This window comes from Oreochromis aureus, linkage group 23 (assembly GCF_013358895.1).
Source record: "Oreochromis aureus strain Israel breed Guangdong linkage group 23, ZZ_aureus, whole genome shotgun sequence".
Classification (NCBI taxonomy): domain Eukaryota; kingdom Metazoa; phylum Chordata; class Actinopteri; order Cichliformes; family Cichlidae; genus Oreochromis; species Oreochromis aureus.
Window position 1 is genome coordinate 806597 of NC_052963.1, and position 24262 is coordinate 830858.

General features: G+C 39.2%; 3 long non-coding RNA genes across 10 annotated transcripts; 1 reads left to right on the forward strand and 2 right to left on the reverse strand.

Moving 5' to 3' along the window:
- The first annotated feature begins 4235 nt into the window (after nucleotides 1–4235).
- On the forward strand, nucleotides 4236–8591 carry LOC120436469. Of its 3 annotated transcripts, none has more exons than XR_005610462.1 (5): nucleotides 4236–4296; nucleotides 5443–5554; nucleotides 6292–6449; nucleotides 6881–6939; nucleotides 7907–8591. It is a non-coding gene; the product is annotated as an uncharacterized LOC120436469 (long non-coding RNA). The 3 variants fall into 3 exon arrangements; XR_005610463.1 differs by having other exon boundaries at nucleotides 6884–6939; XR_005610464.1 differs by having other exon boundaries at nucleotides 7910–7928.
- Nucleotides 8592–9977: 1386 nt separating this feature from the next.
- On the reverse strand, nucleotides 9978–15184 carry LOC120436467. Of its 6 annotated transcripts, XR_005610455.1 has the most exons (8): nucleotides 15145–15171; nucleotides 14297–14408; nucleotides 13134–13315; nucleotides 12831–13033; nucleotides 12589–12713; nucleotides 11369–11872; nucleotides 11162–11263; nucleotides 10392–11019 (listed from the first exon to the last, which is right to left on the reverse strand). It is a non-coding gene; the product is annotated as an uncharacterized LOC120436467 (long non-coding RNA). The 6 variants fall into 6 exon arrangements; XR_005610456.1 differs by lacking the exon at nucleotides 14297–14408 and having other exon boundaries at nucleotides 10393–11019; nucleotides 15145–15184; XR_005610453.1 differs by lacking the exons at nucleotides 14297–14408; nucleotides 15145–15171 and having other exon boundaries at nucleotides 9978–11019; nucleotides 11711–11872; nucleotides 13134–13520.
- Nucleotides 15185–23387: 8203 nt separating this feature from the next.
- LOC120436036 lies at nucleotides 23388–23926 on the reverse strand. Its single transcript, XR_005610067.1, has 3 exons — nucleotides 23733–23926; nucleotides 23537–23648; nucleotides 23388–23449 (listed from the first exon to the last, which is right to left on the reverse strand). It is a non-coding gene; the product is annotated as an uncharacterized LOC120436036 (long non-coding RNA).
- Nucleotides 23927–24262: the final 336 nt, after the last annotated feature.

A 24262-nucleotide genomic window follows, 5' to 3' on the forward strand; every position in this document is an offset into this window, starting at 1 on the left:
TCAGGAGACAGACACTATCTCTACTTTCAAGATTAGGCTTAAAACTTTCCTTTTTGCTAAAGCATATAGTTAGGGCTGGACCAGGTGACCCTGAATCCTCCCTTAGTTATGCTGCAATAGACGTAGGCTGCCGGGGATTCCCATGATGCATTGAGTTTTTCCCTTCCAGTCACCTTTCTCACTCACTATGTGTTAACAGACCTCTCTGCATCGAATCATATCTGTTATTAATCTCTGTCTCTCTTCCACAGCATGTCTTTCATCCTGTTTTCCTTCTTTCACCCCAACCGGTCGCAGCAGATGGCCGCCCCTCCCTGAGCCTGGTTCTGCCGGAGGTTTCTTCCTGTTAAAAGGGAGTTTTTCCTTCCCACTGTCGCCAAAGTGCTTGCTCATAGGGGGTCATATGATTGTTGGGTTTTTCTCTGTATTTATTATTGTGCTATCTACTGTACAATATAAAGCGCCTTGAGGCGACTTTTGTTGTGATTTGGCGCTATATAAATAAAATTGAATTGAATTGAATTGAATCATTGAGAATAAATAATTTATTTTTGGTAATACCATCATTTTTATAGCGGCAACCCTTCCCATGAGTGATATGGGTAGACATTTCCACCTAGCCAGATCACCTTCTACTTTCTTTAAAAGTGGGATATGGTTTAATTTAGCTAGATCTGCAAGCTTGGGAGAAACATTAATACCTAAATATTTTATATTTCCCGATTGCAGTGGAGTAGAAGAGGAATTATGGAAGGAGCAATTAATCGGAAGGACTGTAGATTTTGACCAGTTAATTGAGTAATCTGATATTCTTGCAAAAGAGTGCTTAGCTTATTTTCCTACCTGTAGTAGTTCATTCCCTTATGCACGTCATCCTGAAGTGCTTGAGCTATGTATTTTATACATCCTAACATTTAATTTCTCCTACAAGGATGAGGAGGAGCTCAACGCAGACCTTGCAATGCAAATCATGAAGATTGCTATCATTGGTGATGGGCCTGCAACCATCATCGTTGAGGGATCCAAGATCCTGGAGAGGATTGATGTTGCCAGATCCTGTGCTTTGATGATGGGAGTAATCTACGCTCTGAACCTTTCCTATCCCAAGCAGCTGAAATTTACCTTTGAGGTATTTCAAAAGCTATGCCTTGAGCTTGATGGACAAAAAGCCAGCCCTAAAGTAATGAATCTTAAGTTTGGTATTTTCTAGAGCAGACTTGATAGACCATTCGTGAGTTTCACAAAAACCTTATTCCTGCATTTCTGGCACTACTTCATTGTGTTTTACTAAATTTTAAAGCGCTGTTCTTAAGTCTTCTGAGTTAATGTTTTGCCGTGTCTTAAATGCTGTTATTTGCACATTTTTAAGGAATGCGTTTCATTTCTCCCATGACCTGTGCTCTAAGGGTACTGGTGTGTTTTAAAGTTTGTTTAATGCCCTCTTTAGCTGGCCTTAATCTTGAGGGTGAAAAGTCAAATATAGAAGAGAATCAAGAATACTTTGTAAGAGTGCTGACAAAGTTGAATGAAAGAAGCTTTGCTCATTTTATGTTTAAATTAGTGCATTTAATGTATAGCAGCCTGTCATCTTTTGTTTTGATTCACTGTCACATGTTAAAGTAAAAAAAAAGAGGATTCAAGTAGTAGGTTGTATTACAATTTTAATACACAGTTCCTTAAGTTTCAGCGGGCAATTTGTGTTCTAGGAAACTGAAGCCCACAAATCTTGCACTTATGCATCACACGTTAAAGAATTGTGATGTTTGTTATTGTAATTAAATGGGTCTAACTCATTTGAATACATCTGTCTGAATTTCTATTCTTTCTGAGCACCAGGTACGAGTCCCTTAGCTGATGTCCAGGTATTTGGCATCACATCTGCCGCATTCAAACAAATACACACAACATCCATTTCTTTTTCTGAAGGTCATGACACAAGAGCACACACAGTGCATGTTAAGACTGACCTTCGTTTGGGGAAAAAAGTGATCGACAAGTTTATAAGGTCTTAGAACCTTGACTTCTTTGTGGGCAGGCACCACCATGCATGAGCCTGCCCACGCGGTAGTCATGGTTATAAGACACAGCCAAATGATCAAGGTTGTATTTTGGAGTGACTTAGCCTGCTGGGAAACAGGTAAATGCCCTTATAGAATCTCCTGTAGGACCAAAAAATTACTACACTGTAACCAAAATATCATATTTGACCAACATAAATACTATTTATGCCGACAGTTAAGTTCATTTTAATTATAAATGTGTTTTATTTTGATCAAAAAGTTACTTCACCATACATAAATATAATCTTGGATCAACTTAAATTCCTGTGTATTTGTTGACAATTATTAAGTTCATGTTACTCAGAATGTGTTTTTTTTTGTGGCCAAAAAGTAACTTCACTATACATAAAATTCACGTTGGATCAACTTAAATTTTTGTGTTCTAGTCAAAAATTATTAAGTTAATTTTACTTAGGAATGTGTTTAATTGTGGCCAAAAAAGCTACTTCACCATACTCAAAAATATTGCTTTGAATTAATGTTATTCTGCCAGAAGTTGGCTTAACTCAAAAATTCTAGTGGAAAACGTTAACATGTTTTTTTTTATTTGAACCAATGTTTTATTTATTAGAGTGCATCTTGAACATCCGATGACCTGTATAGTGCACTCTATGTAGTATTTTGTATTGAATTAATTGAAGACTTGGGTTTCTAATTAGATGAAAGGTTTTTAAGCAAATCTGAGACCAGAAGTTTTGGTCTAAGTTAACTGATAAATCCGCTTCCCATTTTGCAATAGGAAGTGATATTGATTCATCTGTTTTAGAAAGCATTCTGTATAATAATAATAATAATAATAATAATTCTAACAATGTTTTGACATTTTGTTAAAATTAAAAGTACGGTACAGTACAGTTGAAAATTGTAAATTCAAATGAAAAAAGCAGGAAAGATTGTCATTCATACAGTTATTATGTAAATTGTAGGGTCATTAATTGTAAATAATGTTACAGATTTTTCCTGTTGTTTTCGAAGCAATGTGCCATATTACTGTAAATTAATATATTTTCAACATATTAGCAGTGTAACAATAAAAGCAAATCACCGTTTGTCAATTTACAGAAATTTAATATACATATTACAATCATTTACTCTTTTTGATTTAATGGTAATTTACCATTGCCATTTTACAGTTATTTAAGGTAATTTTTACATACATTTCTTAGTTACTAGTACTGTCAGAACCATTTCTCTATTTTGCAAGCTGCTGGTGAGGACGTTTATTTCTGTTAAACCTTTCACAATAAGACAGGTTACACCACATCCTCCTTTCTTTGGAAACACCACTTTCACATATGCAGTAAATATTCTCTTAAGACTGGTAACTTTTTTTTCGTGGAACCTTTTATAGAAACTTTTCTTTCTTCTTAAGCTTTTCTTTACTTTTAAACTCTTTTCATCAGTTTAGTCTTTATGGTTTTATGACAACCCTGCCAACCCAGTTCTGACAGGATCTGGGTCAGCTCTCGTTGGAGTCAGAGCTGTAGGTGTCGATGGGTTTGATGCAGGCAAGGCACTCTCTGTTGGTCTGACTGGTGTACTAGGGGTTTGTAACTTTGGTGTGAATTCTGGCTGGAGGTGATGTCTATTTCTCCTGATGGCTCCTGAAGGGCTCCCCACAACGCTTGAGCGGGGTGTGGAGTGACCAACACGTTCTCACTCCCAACTCGTCAAATGTGTGACGCATGGTCAGGCTCCCTCTGCTTCACTTATCGACGCGCAGGGTACCCCCCTCGCGTCGAGAATTGACGTGCAGGGTCCTCCTATTGAATACTATGCTGCTCCCTAAACGTTGTTTATTGACGACAAGAGATTGCCGCGGAAGAGCGTGTTGTTCGTATATTTATACATTTCCGAAATCACATTGTAGTGACCTGTACTGAACACAATATATTATACAATGTAAACAACTACCTGAGAAACAGCAGATACAGCAGATACATTAATTATAGGCCATTACTTTTGTATCGTTTATTGCATTTATGGAGGGAGAGGTGTATGCTGGGTAATGGCACAGCTAGCGACACGGTGACTTTATTCACCCGCTTCGGCTGTTATCAGTCCATACAATGGGCGTTATTAGCAGAAATCAGTCCCATAGATATGGACCATCTCCACCTGCTAGATTGTTCAGAAGGTTGTTCTCATCCATCCAGATGGAGGATCACTAACAGGAGCGTGGGAAGACTCCAGAATCCACTCTGGCTGGAATCCGGTGGATACAGCAGTGTTACAGGTAAGACCATTTAAACGGACGGCATTTATAGAAGGACTATTAAAAGTCAGCGAGTGTCAATAATGTTAATGTGGTTATGTTAGTAATACACCGAAAAGCTAATATAACAGCTTTAAGATGCATTTGTAGATATTATTACGTGTTTTACCGTCTTTATGGTGCTAGCTTAAAGTTACGGTGTAAACGTTAGCTTATATTGTAGTAAAGCTGTTACTGTTTAAACGATGTTAGCACAGAAATATTAGCTTCTGTCATGACTGATGAAGTTACTAGTTAATAAAGTTTCTAATAAAGTGATTAATCGCAGCCACAGATTGACAGTAAATATCTCGATTAGCTTCAATGCATCTGTAATAAATATGTGCAAGTTTCAGTGCTTCGTTTAAACTGTATGATACTTATACTGACCCAGGGTCAGTGTAAAATACAATCCTAGCTGTGTGAACAAAGCCTGGCTCCTTTAATCCTGCATGACAAACCTCAGGATGCAGGTTATTATTACTCTTTCCTGCTGGCACACCTGTCACACCTGAGAGTCAGCTAGAAGCTTACAGTGACGTGGACATCATGCAAAGACTGCCAGACTCTGTAATACTGTAAATGATCAGTGACTCAGGTTAACACTAAACTTTAAACAGTCCCTCTGTGTCTCTGTGTGTGCTGAACATCTAGAATCAGGATTTCATTCAGGCTGCATTGACTGTGGGACTTTTCTCTGTTAAAAACAGGTTGAAGACGGCTCAGAAACATTTGAAGATTAAAATTTAGCGTTATGGCTGCTCGTGGTGTGTAAAGCTTCTACTCAGCTGTATTTTTGTTACTAATTTATGTTTGTTGTTGTTTAACACAGATTTCAGAAGAGCAAATATGAGCACTGTTGCTTAATCCTTAATAGTTTAAAGCAGGACTGGATTGGAAATCAAAATAAATCCAGATTCTTCTTCCACAGAAGTTTCATTTGTCAGTGTGGATCTGCTGAGTCACCTGAAGAACTCATTTCATTCATTCTCCATGATGTTCATTTACAGAAATGTTTCACAGGAAATGATTCCTCCCAAAGGGTGAACTAGTGTGTTTCCATAGATTATCTCTGTATGAATGTACTTCTTAAATGAAGGCAAGTGTTTGTCCTTTTTTGTTCCTCAGGTACAGTACGTGATATTAAGGGCAGGCGGTCATCACTGGGGGAAGACAAGAAGCAGACGTACTTCCAAGAGGGAGCTGCAGTGAGGACACAGCCTGGTCACTGAGGTCAGAGGTCAGAATCTGAAACAGCCCAGGTTTATATTTTAGGGGTTATAAAAAATTCTAAATGTATTTATAAAGAAACCTTTAAATAATATTTTAAATAATAATCATAATTATGATTATTATTAGAAATATCAAACATTTAAGTGGATTTTCTGTCACACGTATTGTGTTAGCCCTGCGATAAACTGACAGCCTGTCCTGTCTTTGTCCTGTATCAGCTGGGATAGGCTTCATCCTCCCGCGACCTTGAATTGGATACATTGTATTCCAATTATGTAATCTCATCATTTACAAACTCAAGGTATCCAATCAAAATGTAAGCATTAATGGTAAAAATGGGAAAGCAGAAATAAGTGTGACATGAATGTAAATGTGTGAGCTGACATAGAGGACAGCTACATGTAGTCTGAAAAACCTTTGTTGTCAAGTTTGCAGGTCCATCAGCACGAGACATTCTTACATAGAAGAGACTGTTAAAGTCTAACTCAGTGAAGCATTATTGGTCCCGTCTGTTTGGATAAATATAGTAAGCTGATGTATTTATTGACACATTTTCTTAAGTGCTTATCCAGTTCAGGATCACAGTGGAGCTGCAGCTGGATATGTTCAGTAAAGAAACCTTACAAAAGTTAACAATAAACCTGCATCTCTGTACGTTGTTGTCCACAGGATGAGAAAATCGAACTGGAAGACTGTGGAACATGTTAATAAATGTTTGTGTGTTTATGCCTGTGTCTTTCACAGGAGGCGCTGAAAGGTTTCCCTAATAGTTCCTGGTGAATCAAAGCAGGACCATAAAGGTTGCTGGACTGCATGATGGCCTTACCCCTGAGAGGTCATCCTGTTAAAGGAGGAACCAGTTAGAAGCTGTTTTCAAAGTAGCTGAGCAGATTTCATCTCAAGTAAACCATTAACTGTTTGTTTGTTTGTTCTGTCACTTAAAGAGCATTTAAGGACGTCTTTTGAGTGTCTAGTTGAATTAATTCTACTGGCTCTCATGGTCATTTGTGATTATGGACATATTTTTCATGTTTTCAACCATTTAGTAAATTCTATCTATTTAGTAATATCTGTCAGCTATAAAATATAATATAAATATAAAAATATCTAAATATCTCCTGCCCTTTATATTTTAATGATGTAAGACCAGACGTCTGTTATCCTGTTACATTAGCATTCCTCACATATGAATGAGATGCTGTACAGTACAATCCTACTGACACAGCAGAGGGATAACGACGGCTATTCAACATCGTTACATGACACAGTCGAGCTGCATGTTGCAGACAAAGTGACTAAATCATCTTTTTGTGGTTTATTGTCTTCAAACCAGCAGACAAAGCCGATGGCAGAAGATGTTTGGAGAAGAACTTCAGGCCGTGGACTGAAAAGGTATTTTTTTTCTTGTTATCAAAAGACATTTGGAGTGACGGCTTCTACAACTGTACTGAAGTAAAGCTTACTGTCTAAGAAGCCACAGTGTTGATATTCAGCACAAAGAGAAAAGCTCACTAGTTTGAATTTATTTACAATCATAGTTTTTATAAATTCTGACTGTAAACAGCTTTTACAGCTTTGATATTGTTTGACACTCGATGTCAGGTGATGGTATTTAATTTAAAGGTTTCTTTGTCCCAATGAGCCATTTACACTGACCAGTGTTTCACTTTAACTGTAACACATTCATTATTTAGATCCAACATTTCTAAGAGAAATAACTGAATGTAAAAAATGGCAGCCCTCAGGCCAGGTTTAATTGATAGAGATGTCTGCATGCATTATGAAATTTATGTATCCCAGATAATTGTTAGTCATCTAGTCATGGCAGACCCACCCCTTCCTCCCAAGTTAACTGCAACCCAAAAGAACTAGTGGGGCTATTTACACATTCACAACCAGTGTGGGGTAAAAAGAGCCACTAAAAACCTGTCAGCCTGCACAGCTACAGATGTGCTAAAAGCTATAAGAGTTAGAAGCTCTGCTTATGGAGAAACTTTCTAAGTCTAACAGGGGACAGGTACTCCTGCCCAAATAACATGATATAACCCCACATACAGCCCAGACATGAAGTGAACCAAGTCATTTGGTTAAAGACAGCATGGGACCAAATGCATGTAACCAGCCTGCACCAACCTGACATTTCTTCCTCCTGAATTAAATGAATGAATGAATGGATGAAAGTTAAATGACTACAAACCTAAAGCCACTAGTTCCCACACTGGAGTTCCCTGACACTGTGTTTTAACTATATTTAGCTTGTATCAACAGTTGTAACAGGCTAAGCTACCTGAGAGACTGCATTGAGCGATTGTTTCTATCTGAATGGTTTCAGCTCAGATGTTCTGCTTTTTCCTTTCAGTAGATCAAAGCAGCTCGTGCTCTGTCTGCTTCCATTCTGATGGCAAGAAGAAGAAGAAGAAGGAGAAGACTTCAGCGAAGTGGCATTCATGGTCTCAGTGGACAGTCATGGTCACACACTGCATGTGGTTTTAAAAGCAACATGTCTGTTCACCACAACAATGGAGATGTGTAATATTAGTGCAGCTACGGTTTGTTCTTGAACATCAGTTCTGTTTTCTACTTTGACCACTTAGACCAAAAAAGTGTTGTTTTCAGATTCTTTCTTTTAAATCTATAAAGCACCTGTTCATTTTTTATTACAATTAGTTTCACATAAATGTTAGTGTTTCCTTTATGATCTTTTAATGCTTACGCTACACTGTACACGTCTACATTAGAGACATTTCTGTTACCTATGTATGAGACTGGGCTGCTTGACTACGATTTGGAAATGGATGCAAAATCACACGGATCGTGCTATTGTTTGTTTTTTAATATGATGGACTGAACACAGGAGGTATCTGACTAAGCAAAGATTAGTCCGATCCCATTTCTACCTGTCTCTGCTGTTTCAACTGTAACTGTCAGGATATATATTTATTCCAGCTCTCATAGGGCAAAGAAATGACTCAGACTTGTCAAATGTTCTTTGATTTGATACACAATATCAAGTTCACAATTTTCTTACAAATAAAACTATAATGACAAACATGAACAGCTGTGCTTATTTCTGAGACATGAGTTTTTTGAACGTGTTCATATTTAACAGTGTGCATCTGTATGCTGAAACCTTAATGGTGAACCTGAGGTGATGGTCAACAGAAGGCAAATATATATAAATATAAAACAATATTGAAGTAATGTCTTTACCCTCTGCAGCGTGTGGACGCTGTGCACACAATCACCTTATTCACTGTAGTAAACATGCACCGCTAGCTCACGTGACTGACTGTCTCCATGGTTACATCGTATATTATTAGCTATGTAAACAGCTTCCAAAGATACCGCCATAGCTCTCTGCAGCTGTAACACTTTAACGCTTTGCAAATCATTTCACGTTTTTGATAGTTATGAAGACAGAATATGATTTTAAAGACATGCTAGGCGGTTGCTATGGTGGTTGCTGTGGACTAGGGTGGACCGCGTGTCTGATTCCTGTTATTAGCTGTCCGCCGTAGGAAGGCTGCGTTCCATTTAGAAGTAGCGCCAGTCTGCCGTAACTCGAACTCAAACCCCGCTTTGTTCTGTAATTAAAGGGCTTTTACAGCCGTTCATGACACACACGCACACACACATAAAACGCTTTGCCTCACCATGAGAATGCAACTTTACTGAAACCTTTAAAGTATCTGATATAGGATAGAAAAATGAAGCAACCAGAGATTTAATGATGAAGACTCTGGGTTCTGTAGTTCACGTTTTACAGTCCTGAATGACTCACTGCACATCCATATAATTTATTGAAGAGGAGTTTAAAATGCACTTTACATTTAGACTGTTGCTGTTTAATTTTTTACATTGTTACCATGTCATGAATAAGGTTCACCTGCTGGGGGTTTGATGGATCAGCTGGACAATACAGTCAAAGACAGACTTCACCCATCATATGCAAGAATCCTAGTTGGATTTTTGTTTTCACTCATATTTTAGAACCAAATATTGAAAACAACTGTGACAGACTGGATACCTGGTCAGGGTGTACATTACCTTTCACTCAAGCATCCCAGGACAGAGCCCTGCCCCACCATGAGCCTGGGTGGATACGTGGTTCTAATATAAAATGACTGATACTGAATTTGAATATTTCATGAATTATAATACAAATTCCTAGGCGTTTGTTCCAGCAAGAGTAATATTGATTACATATGTCTGAATTGCTAACCCTAACCCTAGCTCAACAGACCACAATGCCCTGGACTGTCACTATTATTACATGCTGTGAACATAAGTAGCTTTGATCACAGTTTATGTTGTAAAAGGAATATTGAAAAAAGATCAACATTGTGATATTATTTCTTCCAAACTGACCAGAAACATGCTTGTCAGACTCTCACAGCACAGCATCAGACTCACTGTGCATGACGGCTCAGGCCAATAATGTTTGTTAGATTGTCAGTTGTTTAGTGCTTCTGTACAGTTAGGGTCACCATCTCTATTTCAGTATAATTAATATGCAGAAAACACTAAAAGTTGATTGTCTTCCAATATTCTAGCATAATTAAAAAACTTTGACTTTGTAAGTACATATTGTTACAGTCCTAATGCCAATATGATTCTTCATAACGCCTGCTTTGAAATACTGAACTTTAAAATTGACCTGATGAAAGATAATTTACAGTGGCAGTCTGTCAGGATAATTCTGACTATAAGATCACTGTATTAATCTGAATCCTTCTGAAATGTGCTGTGAATGAATGCTGATGCAACTGACTGTGGGAAAGCTGTTAATAAAATGAATCTGTGACACATGCAACACATTCACAGAGGAAGAGGACACAAAGGGAGGACACGCAGAGGCTGTGTTAAAGTCAGAAATCCAAATCTTTAGTCAAAAACAGGCAGCGGTTACAAACAGGAAGACAAGCAGTCCATCAAACAGTCTACAGGGTCAAACATGCAGAGAATTCAAACAACAGTAAAAAATAACTGAGCACTGAAAAACTTAAAGCAATGTGAGACGCAATTAAAGGAAGCAGCGCCGTATATTCACTGAATTATCATCAATTACAAAAGAGAAAAACGACAATTTCTACGGTTTGTTTTCTTAATTGCAGTTAAGAGTGTGGCTGGTAAAGATGGAAACATACAGAATGTAAACTGAGTGAGTTTGGTGAACTTTGTTAGTAACAAATGAGGTAAAAAAAACAAACAACCCAAACCAGACAAAACACAGAAAGAGGCTCTCAGTATTCATTAATAATTAGAAAGCATCTAAACATTCTGGTCGTGGATTTTTACAGTCTTAGTTCCGCTCGCTGTCATTATTATAATCATCATGATCAATGGCGAGGTCCTGAGGTGGGCGGGGCTGTCTCTGGTGATGAAACCATGAAGGAACAGCGTCTGGCACGTGTTGCTGAAACATCCCAGTACACTGGTGTAGTTTCCTCTCCAGCTGTTTGACATTTGACACTTCAACATTAAGGGGAAGAAGAAGAAACAGTGTTAGGTCAGGTGACCACATGGTTTCTAAAATAACTGACAGGAAGTAACCAGGCCGTTAGAAATGGATGGCATGTGTTTGGAGTTACTGTAGTTAGGTAACTCTACTTACCAAAAGCAAAGCTGCTGAATGTTGCAGGAACATGCTCATGTGTGGTGATCATTCAGTGCTGCTCCTGCAGGTTAGACAGTCCAAGACTGATATCCTGCCCATCTGAGAGTTTGAAAACACACATGCAAAGATTTATTTTGTGTTACAGTCAAAGTTGGATGTTCGATTTTGTCCTTTAAAAATGTTTGTGTATTTGAAAGCACTAACATTTAAGGATGACTCGGATCGTCTCTCTCTAACAGTATCTTCTTTAAAGGAGAGACAAGTTTACCCACTGATCCACGTCACTTTACCTGGATGATGACTTCTCTCTCCCTCACTCAGAAACTGGAGATTTACTTACATCATTACAAAAACATCAAAAATATCTCCCTTTGATTCCATTTCTCCATTCCTGCTGAACATCAGGCAACAAATATCCCAGTAAATCACAGTGAAATGTAAAGCACATATTTTCTTTGTCTAACCTCTGCAGAGCCTCTGTCAAGAAAAAAACATATCTGTAAGCATAAAACAAATACACATTTCATAACACTGCACTGGACAAACCTCGGTCAGTTGATTTCCTCTGTGCAGTGCAGACGAGCATCAGTCTGCAAGTCAAGGTGGTGAGAAGGACTGGTGCCCTTTGTGACTCTGCTGGTTCTTCTGAGGAAACACCACCGTCTCTCCACACCGTCACCATCTGTGAGCACAAACTGCCGCTCTGCTCTGTCAGCATGTAGGAAATCACATATCACACACGCAAGGGTGAAGAAACATTAGAGCTCAACTTTGGATACTTTTAGATCAGGGTCCCCAATCTCAGTCCACGAGGGCGGTGTCCCTGCAGGTTTTAGATCTCACCCTGGGTCAACACACCTGAATCACATAATTAGTTCATTACCAGGCCTCTGGAGAACTTCAAGACATGTTGAGAAGGTAATTTATCCATTTAAATCAGCTGTGTTGGATCAAGAACACATCTAAAACCTGCAGGGACACCGGCCCTTGTGGACTGAGATTGGGGACCCCTGATTTAGATCTAAACAGATCAAAATAGCTCTTAGTTTCAGCAATGAGTGAACAGACAAACAATGATACCATACTGATTCTGTATGAATACAATATGGTATTTTCAATACAGGTGTCAAATTAATTTATTAAAACTAATACAGATATATGTATATATATTTTGATTAATTAGTTTGCTAAATTAGAAATATATATATATATATAAATATATATAATTTAACAATTGCAACTGAAAGAAATTAAATATTGAACAAAAATATATTGTCACATTCTGCATTCTCAAATACAAATTTCACAAAGTAAATTTTTGATTAACAGACAAAATATGAATTACAAAAAATAATTGTATATTATTAAAATATTATGCAACTGTGACCAAAGTCAGAATCTTCATTACAGTACTGTGGACTTACTGCTTGCCTAATAGTGATAAACTTCAGGGGAGATCATGATGACAGAAAACTGTAAACAACACTCTGAAGTCTGAAGCTGCTTTTCTTGTTTCTGTGACCTCAGCACGCTGACAGACTTGAAGTTGCTACAGATTTTAAAAAGTGATAATTACAGGGAAGAAACTTCTCTTTTTCATCGCTTTAATCAAACATTTGATGCCTCAGCTGTCTCAGTCCTAAAGCATTCTGCAACTACAACTAACCTGAGGCTTGGATTTGGCTGCAGGTGCCCCTGTACATCCTTCTCAGCAGCACACATGTGGGTACCATTTAATCACACTTCTTCCTGAGCTTTGCTTCATCACAAGACTAAAGGTGGCATCCCGTGTCACAGTCTTATCATCATCCAATTGGAGAAGAAACATTTACAGGTCTCCTGGTTTTGTTTTCTGAGCCTGCAAAAAGACTGAGGACAACAAGCAGCAGTCACTGAAATGTTACCGTTTCAGATATGAAATCTGCCACATGAAAGCCAGGGTGGGAGGGATCTCTGCAAACTGACTTACCTCTGCAAGTGTGAGGCTCAACAAAAATCTGACTCTCCAGTCACAGACAAACAAAAAAACTCCAGCTGGGAGATAGAAAACGCTGTCTGGGTCTTGCTGGATGTTGCTGGTCAGAGTCTCACATTAGCAGAGTGCTGCTTGGTCCCACTGACCCATGTAGACAGTGACTGTGGAGAACTGTTCTGGAAAACAGAAAAGAGAATTAAAATGACAAAAAGCCAAACAGGATTTCCACAAAGACTCTCTTAGAATCAGCAATCAGAAAATCATTGGTTCATATTACAATTAAATATGACCAGGCTCCTTAAATGTAAGCAGTTAAGATCTGATTTGATTTACATCCTTCACACAGCACATTTGTCCAGGCTGTCAGGTAAACATAGAATTAATCTCAGGTAGCATGACTCACAGTAGAGATTCAGTAGGAAAGATTGCCAGCTCTAATATTATTACCACACCAACAGCTCAGATTTCTAGAAGTATTTAAACAAATGTCTTCTGAATATTCAATTCAGGTTCACAGTGGGAGGGTGGGGGGGTGGGGGGGGGGGTGTTGTGGAATTTTGTAAATAAAATCTGCTGTGATCAAGCTATTTATTACTGCGTGCAGGAGAGCCAACACACATCAAACATCACAGTTCACAGTCATGTCAGCTCTGCCACAGAAGTGGTGCTCCTACTCCTTTATGCATTCCAAGAAAGAGGGAGGAAGTTACAAACTGATCATACCACACTTCACGCGCCTCACTATGAAACCTAACAGATCAATGGTTAAGCTGTTTTGTGCCCTTGGCCTTATCAGCACCTGTAAAAGGAGTTGTTTTCTCAAACTGCTGATGCTGAAGTAAGTTCATCTAGTTTTAGAAACTTTCACTGAACAGTCTATAACAGTGTCACAACTAAGCATATGCATAAGCACTTAAATACTTTAAATGAGAATAATAGAAAATTTCTATTAGAGCCTGTCCCAGTAGTCATAGGTAGAGCACACCTGGACAGGTACCAGTCTGTCAGAGGACTAACAGAGAGACAGACATCAGAGTAACAAATCGATTTAAAATTAATGTAAGCTTGCTGCAGCTGTATGTATGAACATGTGTTTCTGTGCTCACAGTCCACCTCTCAGGAACCTGCAGTTCATTTTAAGTCTATTTTAAACATACCTCACAAAAGGCTGATGTGGCTGGATCAGTAGTCTGATTTAAGTACGATGCCTTTGGCCAGGGATTAATCTGGTACATCGCTTCACTGCAGTCTTACATATTATCCCCACACCTGAATAAAAAATATTGATATTTACAAATAACAGATTCAGCTGATGCAGCCTGACTCAATCTGATTCCAGATGTTCAGCACACACAGAGACACAGAGGGACTGTTTAAAGTTTAGTGTTAACCTGAGTCACTAATCATTTACAGTATTACAGAGTCTGGCAGTCTTTGCATGATGTCCACGTCACTGTAAGCTTCTAGCTGACTCTCAGGTGTGACAGGTGTGCCAGCAGGAAAGAGTAATAATAACCTGCATCCTGAGGTTTGTCATGCAGGATTAAAGGAGCCAGGCTTTGTTCACACAGCTAGGATTGTATTTACACTGACCCTGGGTCAGTATAAGTATCATACAGTTTAAACGAAGCACTGAAACTTGCACATATTTATTACAGATGCATTGAAGCTAATCGGGATATTTACTGTTAATCTGTGGCTGCGATTAATCACTTTACTGGAAACTTTATTAACTAGTAACTTCATCAGTCATGACAGAAGCTAATATTTCTGTGCTAACATCGTTTAAACAGTAACAGCTTTACTACAATATAAGCTAACGTTTACACCCTAACTTTAAGCTAGCACCATAAAGACGGTAAAACACGTAATAATATCTACAACTGCATCTCAAAGCTGTTATATTAGCACTCGCTGTATTACTAACATAACCACATTAACATTATTGACACTCGCTGACTTTTAATAGTCCTTCTATAAATGCTGTCCGTTTAAATGGTCTTACCTGTAACACTGCTGTATCCACCGGATTCCAGCCAGAGTGGATTCTGGAGTCTTCCCACGCTCCTGTTAGTGATCCTCCATCTGGATGGATGATAACAACCTTCTAAACAATCTAGCAGGTGGATGGCTCATATCTATGGGACTGATTTCTGCTAATAACGCCCATTGTATGGACTGATAACAGCCGAAGCGGGTGAATAAAGTCACCGTGTCGCTAGCTGTGCCATTACCCAGCATACACCTCTCCCTCCATAAATGCAATAAACGATGCAAAAGTAATGGCCTATAATTAATTTATCTGCTGTATCTGCTGTTTCTCAGGTAGTTGTTTACATTATATAATATATTGTGTTCAGTACACGTCACTACAATGTGATTTCGGAAATGTATAAATATACGAACAACACGCTCTTCCACGGCAATCTCTTGTCGTCAATAAACAACGTTTAGGGAGCAGCATAGTATTCAATAGGAGGACCCTGCACGTCAATTCTCGACGCGAGGGGGGTACCCTGCGCGTCGATAAGTGAAGCAGAGGGAGCCTGACCATGCGTCACACATTTGACGAGTTGGGAGTGAGAACGTGTTGGAGTGACAGTTCCTTCACACCTGGTATCTGTAATCCACACTGGTTATCCTGGTGAGAGTGGAGGAAGCTCCCTCACACGATGTCTCCTGTTATACGCAGCACTGTCCATCTTTCTCTCTCTCTATGGCTACGTTCACACTGCAGGCGAAAGCGCATCAAATCCGATTTTTTTGACCCTATGCGACCCGTATCCGATCATGGTATGACAGTGTGAACGGCACAAATCCGATATTTTCAAATCCGATCTGGGTCACTTTCGTATGTGGTACTAAATCCGATACATATCTGATGTTTTAGAAAGCGACTGCTGTGTGAACGGTCATGTCGCATTAAATCCGTCTTTTACGTCACTGACACAAGACAGACGCCAATTATCAGCGCCGGAGAAGACATCGCGAACGCTTCCTGGCCATCCAGTGTAGATGTTAGTGAAACTGTTGGGAACACAACGTGAACATTTTATTTGTACTGTATAATCTGCAGATTCTGACAGAAATCTGCAACTATCCTTTGAAGCACCGCTCCTCTAAAACAGCAATAAGGATAATTATTAGGTTATTTACATTATTATGTAAATAACAAAATAACTTAAAGCAAAAGTTGGGAAACGTAAAGTCCGAAGTCTTTATATTAAGGACCATCAGTCAAACAATACTGTTTGCTCTGGGTCTAAACAGAGCGCGTTGTGTGTGACGTCTTCTTTTGCGCACACTAGACTAGAGCGCGTTTGCTGTCGCATTTTATTTGTAGTGTGAACAAGCAGACAAAAAAATCGGATTTGATCAAAAAATCGGAATTGAGCATTAAGACCTGCAGTGTGAACGTAGCCTATTTGACATAACTGTAGCCTTGTTGGGCAGGCTGGGAACAAGCAAAGAAGGAAGCTGGTGTACTGGTGTGAGTAGCCTTCGTCCCATTGGTAATTGCGCTGGGCTATATCCATTAGCCAATGGGGTCGCTCTTTAAGCTTTTTGCTTTGTGCAAATCTTGGACTGCTTGTTACATGTCTGAAACCATAAGCTGCTGCAAAGCCTTTGAACTGTTGGCTTGAAAACTGAGGTCCATTGTCGCTGTAGAGAAATCCCATGTCTGGAAAAGGTTGACTCCAAACTATAGCCAAACTGACTTTAGATGCACTATTTCCACAAATTTAGAGTAGTAGTCCACCAGAAGTATGTAGCTGCTGTTGTTGAACGTAAAACGATCTGCTCCAACTTTTTGCCATGGTCTCTCAGGGAGTTCACGTGGCATGAAAGGTTCCACTGGGTTGGTACGCTCTTTGATGCATTTGGTGCAGTTTTTCACATGTTCCTTAATTTGGCCACTCAGACCAGGCCACCATACTGGGTCTCTGGCTCTCACTGGCTCTCTGTCTGCATCTAGACATTCCCTGATGTCCCTCATGTAGGGCACTGAGGACATAGTGGCGCATAGCGGTAGGGATCACTAGTCTGATACCTTTCAGTAACAGATTGTCACGTACCGTTTTCTCCGTGTTGCCAGTATTCACACATAGTGGTCACTACAGTGGACAGCTATTCAAAGGCTGTTTTCTTGTCTTGTATTTGTGTCAGTGTTGATGGTACACTTGCACATAAACCACAACACTGGACACTAATGTGTCACTCCATACCAAATTCATAAGTCAAAATGTATGTTGTCCATCTAAGTGGACATAAACTCTTTAAAAAGTGCATGTTTAAAATAATGAAGTTCAAAAAAAAAAATTTCATGCCTAAAGATGAATAAAAAGATTTAAGAAAAAAAAATCCTGATTGAGGTTGTCATAATTCATGCATGAATTAAAGGGTGAACTCATGCAGTTTTCAGCTAAAGCTGTTAGGGTGCCTGGGTCGTCGACCCAGAGTTTTCAGTTTTACATTATTATTGAACTTTGATTTTGATATTATTTATCATTTCGAGTCTTTTGGTTTCTTTGTTAGTGTTCTGCGTTCTGTGTTCGTTAGTTGCTCTGGCTCCCCTGTCTGCTGTATCCCCTTGTCAAGTCTGCATCTCTGTGTTATGTTTCCTGTTTTACTTTGAAGTCCGTGTCTCAGGTTATTGTATCAGGTTTTGCTTCCCCTGTCTCGTCAGCCCTGATTTGTCCCAGCTGTGTTTCCCTTCTGTCTCTCATTCACTGATTGCTTCCTCTGTGTATTTAAGCCTTGTGTTTTCCTCTGTCTGTGTCATGATCTGCCCTCATTCCATACTGTCTGTTCTGTCTTCTAGCCTGACTGTTTAGTTTTTGGTATTTTTCCAGTTTAGTTATGGTTTTCAGCAATAAAGCTGCTTCAAGTCTACTTTTTGTCTCCAAGAGTCTGCACTTTGGGTCCACCATTCCTGTCTGCAGACACCCTTCACATGACAAAAGCATAAAGTGCAGTGAAAAACGAGTCAACAGTCTCATTTACTTGCTGTGTTCTCTGATTGAACTGGGCTCTCGTAAATAATGTTTTTATAGGATCAAGATATGAATCCAAAGTGTCTGTTACTACTTGGTATCGCTGCCTTTGCATGTCCAATAAAGCTTGCCCTCATAGAATATCATCTGCATCGCCCCCCCATGCAATAGATGAGTGTGTTTAGCCTCTGAGCTAAGGTAAGCTCTGTATAAAACCTCAATATGAAAGCCAGAAAGTGTAAATGTGTTTTAAAATGAGCTTCTTTACCATATTTGATGAACTGCCCCTGTGCGTTCAACTCTTTCTGCACACCGTTATAGTTGTGCCACAAAACCAACCAATCACAGACTTGGATGCAAAAAATGCTCTCTTGGTCTCCAATCAGCTTGCTAGCTACTGCATTCTGGAAACACTGTCCAAAGTGTAGCTAAATCCATTTTTGGTTAGTATGTTTAATTATTTTATTTTTTTTAAAAAAAAAATCTATCTATCTATCTATCTATCTATCTATCTATCTATCTATCTATCTATCTATCTATCTATCTATCTATCTATCTATCTATCTATCTATCTATATATAGATATAGAGATAGAGATATATAGAGATATATATATAGATATGTTAAGACCATTGTTGGTTTCAATGTAGTTTAAACCAAACCACTCCACTGGATTTAGGTTGAAAATGTAAGGGTTACATGTATTGAACAGACAAATTGTATGCATTCACCTGCACAATGGTTGTGCCAAGGTAGGTCTCCCCGACAGAATGTGTTTCCCCTGCGTCGGGAGCACGCACTCGACTGTCCAAATCACAGACAAACAGTATCCCACATTCTTGATTTTTAGTTCACAAACACTTCTTATGATGACTAACTACTCCTGAAATTTTGGAGATGTTAGCTCTTTATACAGTATAGTTACAGAGGGATATAAATAATATCAGGTGGATCCTGGTGCAATTTGTTCCCCGTCCAAATCACAGACAAACAGTATCCCACAGTTGTTTATGTTTTTGAACCCATTTTGCACAGACAGACATGTTTTGAAGATTGTGTTGATAGTGTGGAAATAATAACTTGTGCAGGGGGAAATAAAGATGGTTTGTTTTTCTGTTACATCCACATGTACACAGGTACTTTTGAAAACAGAGATTTTCCGTTGAATGAAGATTTTCTTGTAAAACAAAGGGGGGGCCTAGCAAAAAAAGTTTGGGAAGCACTGACCTAAAACAATGTGAAATCCCATTATGAGATGAGTCATTCCTTTTCAATATTTGTACATGATTAAAAGAACATCAACAAAAACAAACATGTGCTCTGTTTAGGGAAGAGTTTTACATTGACTCTGAAGTATCTGATGTGAATGACACTGTCCTGTTTTCCCCTGACCAAAATGACTCCAATGTGTTATGAACAACACCACCATAACTGCTGTATCTGTAGTGTGTAACCTGTTGCATCATGTACTCATGACCATATGGGGTTTTTTTTCCTGCTTCAGGATGAGATGGACCTCGCCACAGTGCTCACAGATTTCCAGTGAACCCAGATGGGCACCAGCAACTCCTTTGTCGTAATTGCTCGATGCAGGCAAATCCTGCATAGTGCACTCTCTAAATCATATTTTGCTAAATATTGAATTTGTGAGTGAAATGGCTGATGACTATGGAGGATAAAGCAACAAATTCTATACAGCAGGAAAACTAACTGCTTGGTCTGTTGTCCACAACGGGCCAGGCCCTCGCTGTATCAACAGACACCTGTTCTCAGTGATGTGTGGCCAGAAGACTTCTCTTGACGATTTCGATGTAGAAGTCCTCATGGACGATGACATTAGATGCAACATAGAAAAGGTAAAGCTGTGTGCATGTTGAGGGGTCACTAAATTTTCATGAAATACAATGCATAGTTTAACTCATGAGTGCAATGCTTAAACAAAATTATGAAGTATACTTAGTGAATGTTTTACGCATTCTTATTTATGGAGCCGCCTGATTTTCAAGGTTGCTAACTGTTGAAGTTGAGTCACCTTGGTGTCTGGATCGCGGGCTGTGGTATCCCAGACATCTCCACTGCCACACTGCTGGATCTTAAGAGAATAAGGGGTGACATTAGCACTGTGTGATAAGACCAGAATCTCATATCCTGATATAAAACATTTCCCCGCAGCACGCCGTGTAATAAATACTCACAAAGAAAAATATATCTAAAAATATATAGTTCCATGCAACGGTCAAAACACTTGACTCCAGGTACACGACGCCCAGCTGAAAACATTTCACACAAGTCGAGTTGACCAAGATTCACAAAATTTACAGAAAATGTAAAATTTTTGTGATTATATATATCGTTATCTGGATGAAAAAAGCCTGCTATAACGTTTGAGTCTAAGGTTTATTTTGAACACTTGACGGCTCTTTTTTGCTTCTCATCCGTAAACTCTCTCCTTACTCTGTCACGTGATTGTTGCGGAGGTGGTTGAAGAGGTTTGCTGTGTTTGAGTCTGAGGTGGGGACGGGTTTGCAGCATAATTTGCAGAGTACAGTTTTCTGGTCTGTGTCAGACTTTTCATAACCACACCATGTCCATGCTACAGAGGTAGTCCCTCATTTGGGAATAAGGTCCTTGATTTGTTTGGACTGGTCCTTCTGTTTGGAGCTACCTGGTTCTGCCTCATCTTCACTGGCCATGCTGGGATTCTCTGTGCCTGCATCCACGTGGTGACTCTAAGCGCCATTTATAGTTACTTCATGTTTTAAATCTGAGGTTATTTGTTTGATGCATATTCTGAAATTTGATGTTTGAAATTGATGTATTTTGTCATCAATTCAGTTTATTTTGAAAAATCTGAACAGGATCAGCTTTATTGTGAAAGGTTTATGTGGAAAATAAACAAGCGGACGGCGGAGCCAAATGTGAAGAAATGGAAGCTACCATCTGTCAGTGGGAATGGTGGCTTTTTATATACAGTGTCTGGGAACAACCCTTGGAAGCAATAAAATATTCGGACTATCCAAAATCCCTAGCCTTCTGAGAGCAGGGCCCTGTTTCAGAAAGCGGGTTTAGAAAACTCAGAGTTAAAAATGATACTCAGGGTTGAGTAACCCCGAACTGTCCAACTCGGAATATTCGGTTTCAGAAAGGCTGATAACAATTAGTTCAATCAACGCGGAGTTGCTTTAACCCCAAGTTAAGCACGCGCACGAGGATACATAAAGCCCTGATTAGTGGAGCACAGATTAAGCGAGGCACCATGGAGACGGAGGGAAAGAAGGCGCGGTCAATGTATTTTACAGCGCTTGAGGCCGAAATTCTGATGGCAGCATATGCCGATAACATGCAAATTTTGCAGAAAAAAAGTAACACAGCCTCAGCTGCAAAAGAAAGGGAGCATGCATGGCAATACATAGCCGACAGAGTCAATGCGCGAGTGTTAATTTAAACATTGATCTAGGGATTTCCACCCATTTAACACGTTATTTTATTATATTTAATTTTAGTGTTTATTTCATACATTTTATTTGTGATGTGATGTGAGCGCAGGTGCAACCCAACAGGCCCCAAATGTTCCTGGCAGCAAGTAAAAATGAAATATAAAAGTATAGTCCAAACAGGTAAGGTGTAATTGTATTATGAGCCATAGTGCTTGGTCTGTTTGTCCTATGTAAATCAATTGCAGTTAGAGGCTACATTCATTTTCTTTCTGCAAGCACTTATTGAAATTATCTGAGCACATTACAAGTACATAGTTGCTTACTCTGTATGCTCAAATGTGACCCGTTATAGCCAACAGAAAAAAAGCGGAGGCCCGAAAAACAGGTGGGGGTCCTCCACCACCACCACTCACAGAGGCTGAGCAGTTGGCCCTCAGCCAAAACAGTGGGCGCCCTGTGGCTGAAGGCATCTCTGCGGGGACATCCTCTGAGTCAATAACCCCGCAAGACACAAGTGCCTACATAAGAGGTAAATTCAAAATAATACATGATGTGCATACATCCTTTCTTCACAGTCACCTTTGCAGTGCTACTCATTCATTTGATAAACTCTTTACCATAATGAATTATTTTGTAGTGAAGTTATTTTCCTACTGATTTTGCCTTCCCTCAGTCTTGGTTGTCTTTGAGAGCATAATGACAATGAAGTGTAAGGTGATTGGTATATGTTTGTTAATTGCCATTTGGTCCCTTGTAAGTTATAAGTGACCTGTATAAACCTCATATTCTATCAGCTGATGGTGATGGTGTACTGCATCTGGTGCAGCCTCCTGTTGAGCCAGACCAACATGCAGTTGTGAGTACTCTTAATACTCCACAGATCATATGAGTTTACAGTAGAACAGCAATGTTGTGTTAATTTCTTTACTACAGGAAAATAATGAAGAAACATTGACAGCTGTTACAGAGGAGGAAGCAACAGAGACACTTTATGAGGTTTACATCTTACAATGGAAAATATAACAATTGAATAAAATGTGGTACTATAATAAAACCATGGACTTTCTATGTCTCTAACAGAGTGATGATGGAAATGCAGAGGAAGAGGGTCCAGCCACTTCTCCAACAAACCTTTCCACAGTAAGATGTTCAGCACTGATTTACAACCAACCTAAGTAGGCATGTACTATGAATGTCAATGCTATTTCCTGTGTTTCCATAGCTCCCTGTAAAGCAGCTGTACAAGACCTGTTTGATCAAGAAAATAAAAAAATGCGACTTGGAAATGGAACACTTCAAGCAGCAGATCCAAAAGACCAAGATTGAGATTTTACTGCTGGAACATCAGTTAAGGGTGAGTGAAGTGGTCAGAGATGGACGAATTATTTCAGTGTTTGAACAACATAATAATATACTTATTAATACTTTGTGTACAGGAAATACAGGCGGCCAATAAAGCCAGTTGAACAAAAAATCTGTTTATTCTTCTTTCAACATGTTGAGGTGATGGGTCAAAGGAAATGATTGTGACATATGGTGTCTCTGACTGCTCTTCCATCTTGTATGTCCGTGGGAGGGTCAGGATGTTCATGGTTTGGATCACTGCGGATGTTTGGTTCAGAAGGACAGTGTTCTCCTCTAATTGTGGCAATGTTGTGAAGAATCACACATGCCACAATAATGTCACATGCCCTTTCTGGGGTGAAGGCACTGGAACCGGGCCTTAAGCATTCCGATAGTCATTTCAACTCTGGCTCTTGTCCTGCAATGAGCCAGATTATATCGCTGCTGTGGGCCCAGTTCAGGGTCAGGGTAAGGGTAAGCAAATAGGGTAAACATGGATACCCCCTATCACCAAGCAAGTAGCCAGTGAACTCTCCTAAGACAGAAGGATACACTTCAGTTCAAATGTCCCTGTAGCAATTGGTCTTTATATATTTTAAGTATTTAAGTATTTTCAACTCACCATGTCCAAATTTTGTGCTCAGTGTACATTCACGGAAAATTCGTGAGTCATGAACAGAGCCTGGCCACTTGGCTTCCACATTTGTGATAATGTTGGCAGCATCACATGTGATCTTCACAGTGCAGAGGACACAAATTAGCATCCATTACTATAATGAAATAATGTGTTAGTTTGAAATGCTACAGGAACTATGTACCTGTACATTAATGCTGTGGAAAGACTTCCTGTTCACATAGTCTCCTTCATTTACTGAAGGAGCAATGATTGGAATGTGAGTGCCATCTATACAGCCAATCACGCCTGGGAACCCTGAAAATAAATGTAAAATCTAAGTAGTAGTTCAAGTATCACCACATCATGAATTAGGTTTTGTTCATCCTGATACCTGCAATTTTGTGGAATCCTCTTTGATAAATCTTGTGGGTCTATGACCGGGAACACCACAAACGAGTACAGGAGACGTTTCAGTGCAACTGTAACATTCCTGACTGCCCGACAGACGGTAGCCTTGGAAACGTGCTCAGCGTCACCAATATTATACAAAAGCTCCGTTTGCAAAAAATGAAGTGCAATACAAATAATATGTACAGAAGTGAGAGAATGTCCGCGATGTGTCACATGAGCAATATAAGGCCTGAGGATGTTATTCAAATAAATTATCGATTGTGCTGAAAAAGCGTAACGTTCACACAGAAAATCATCAGGAAATGATAAAATGTCCAAACG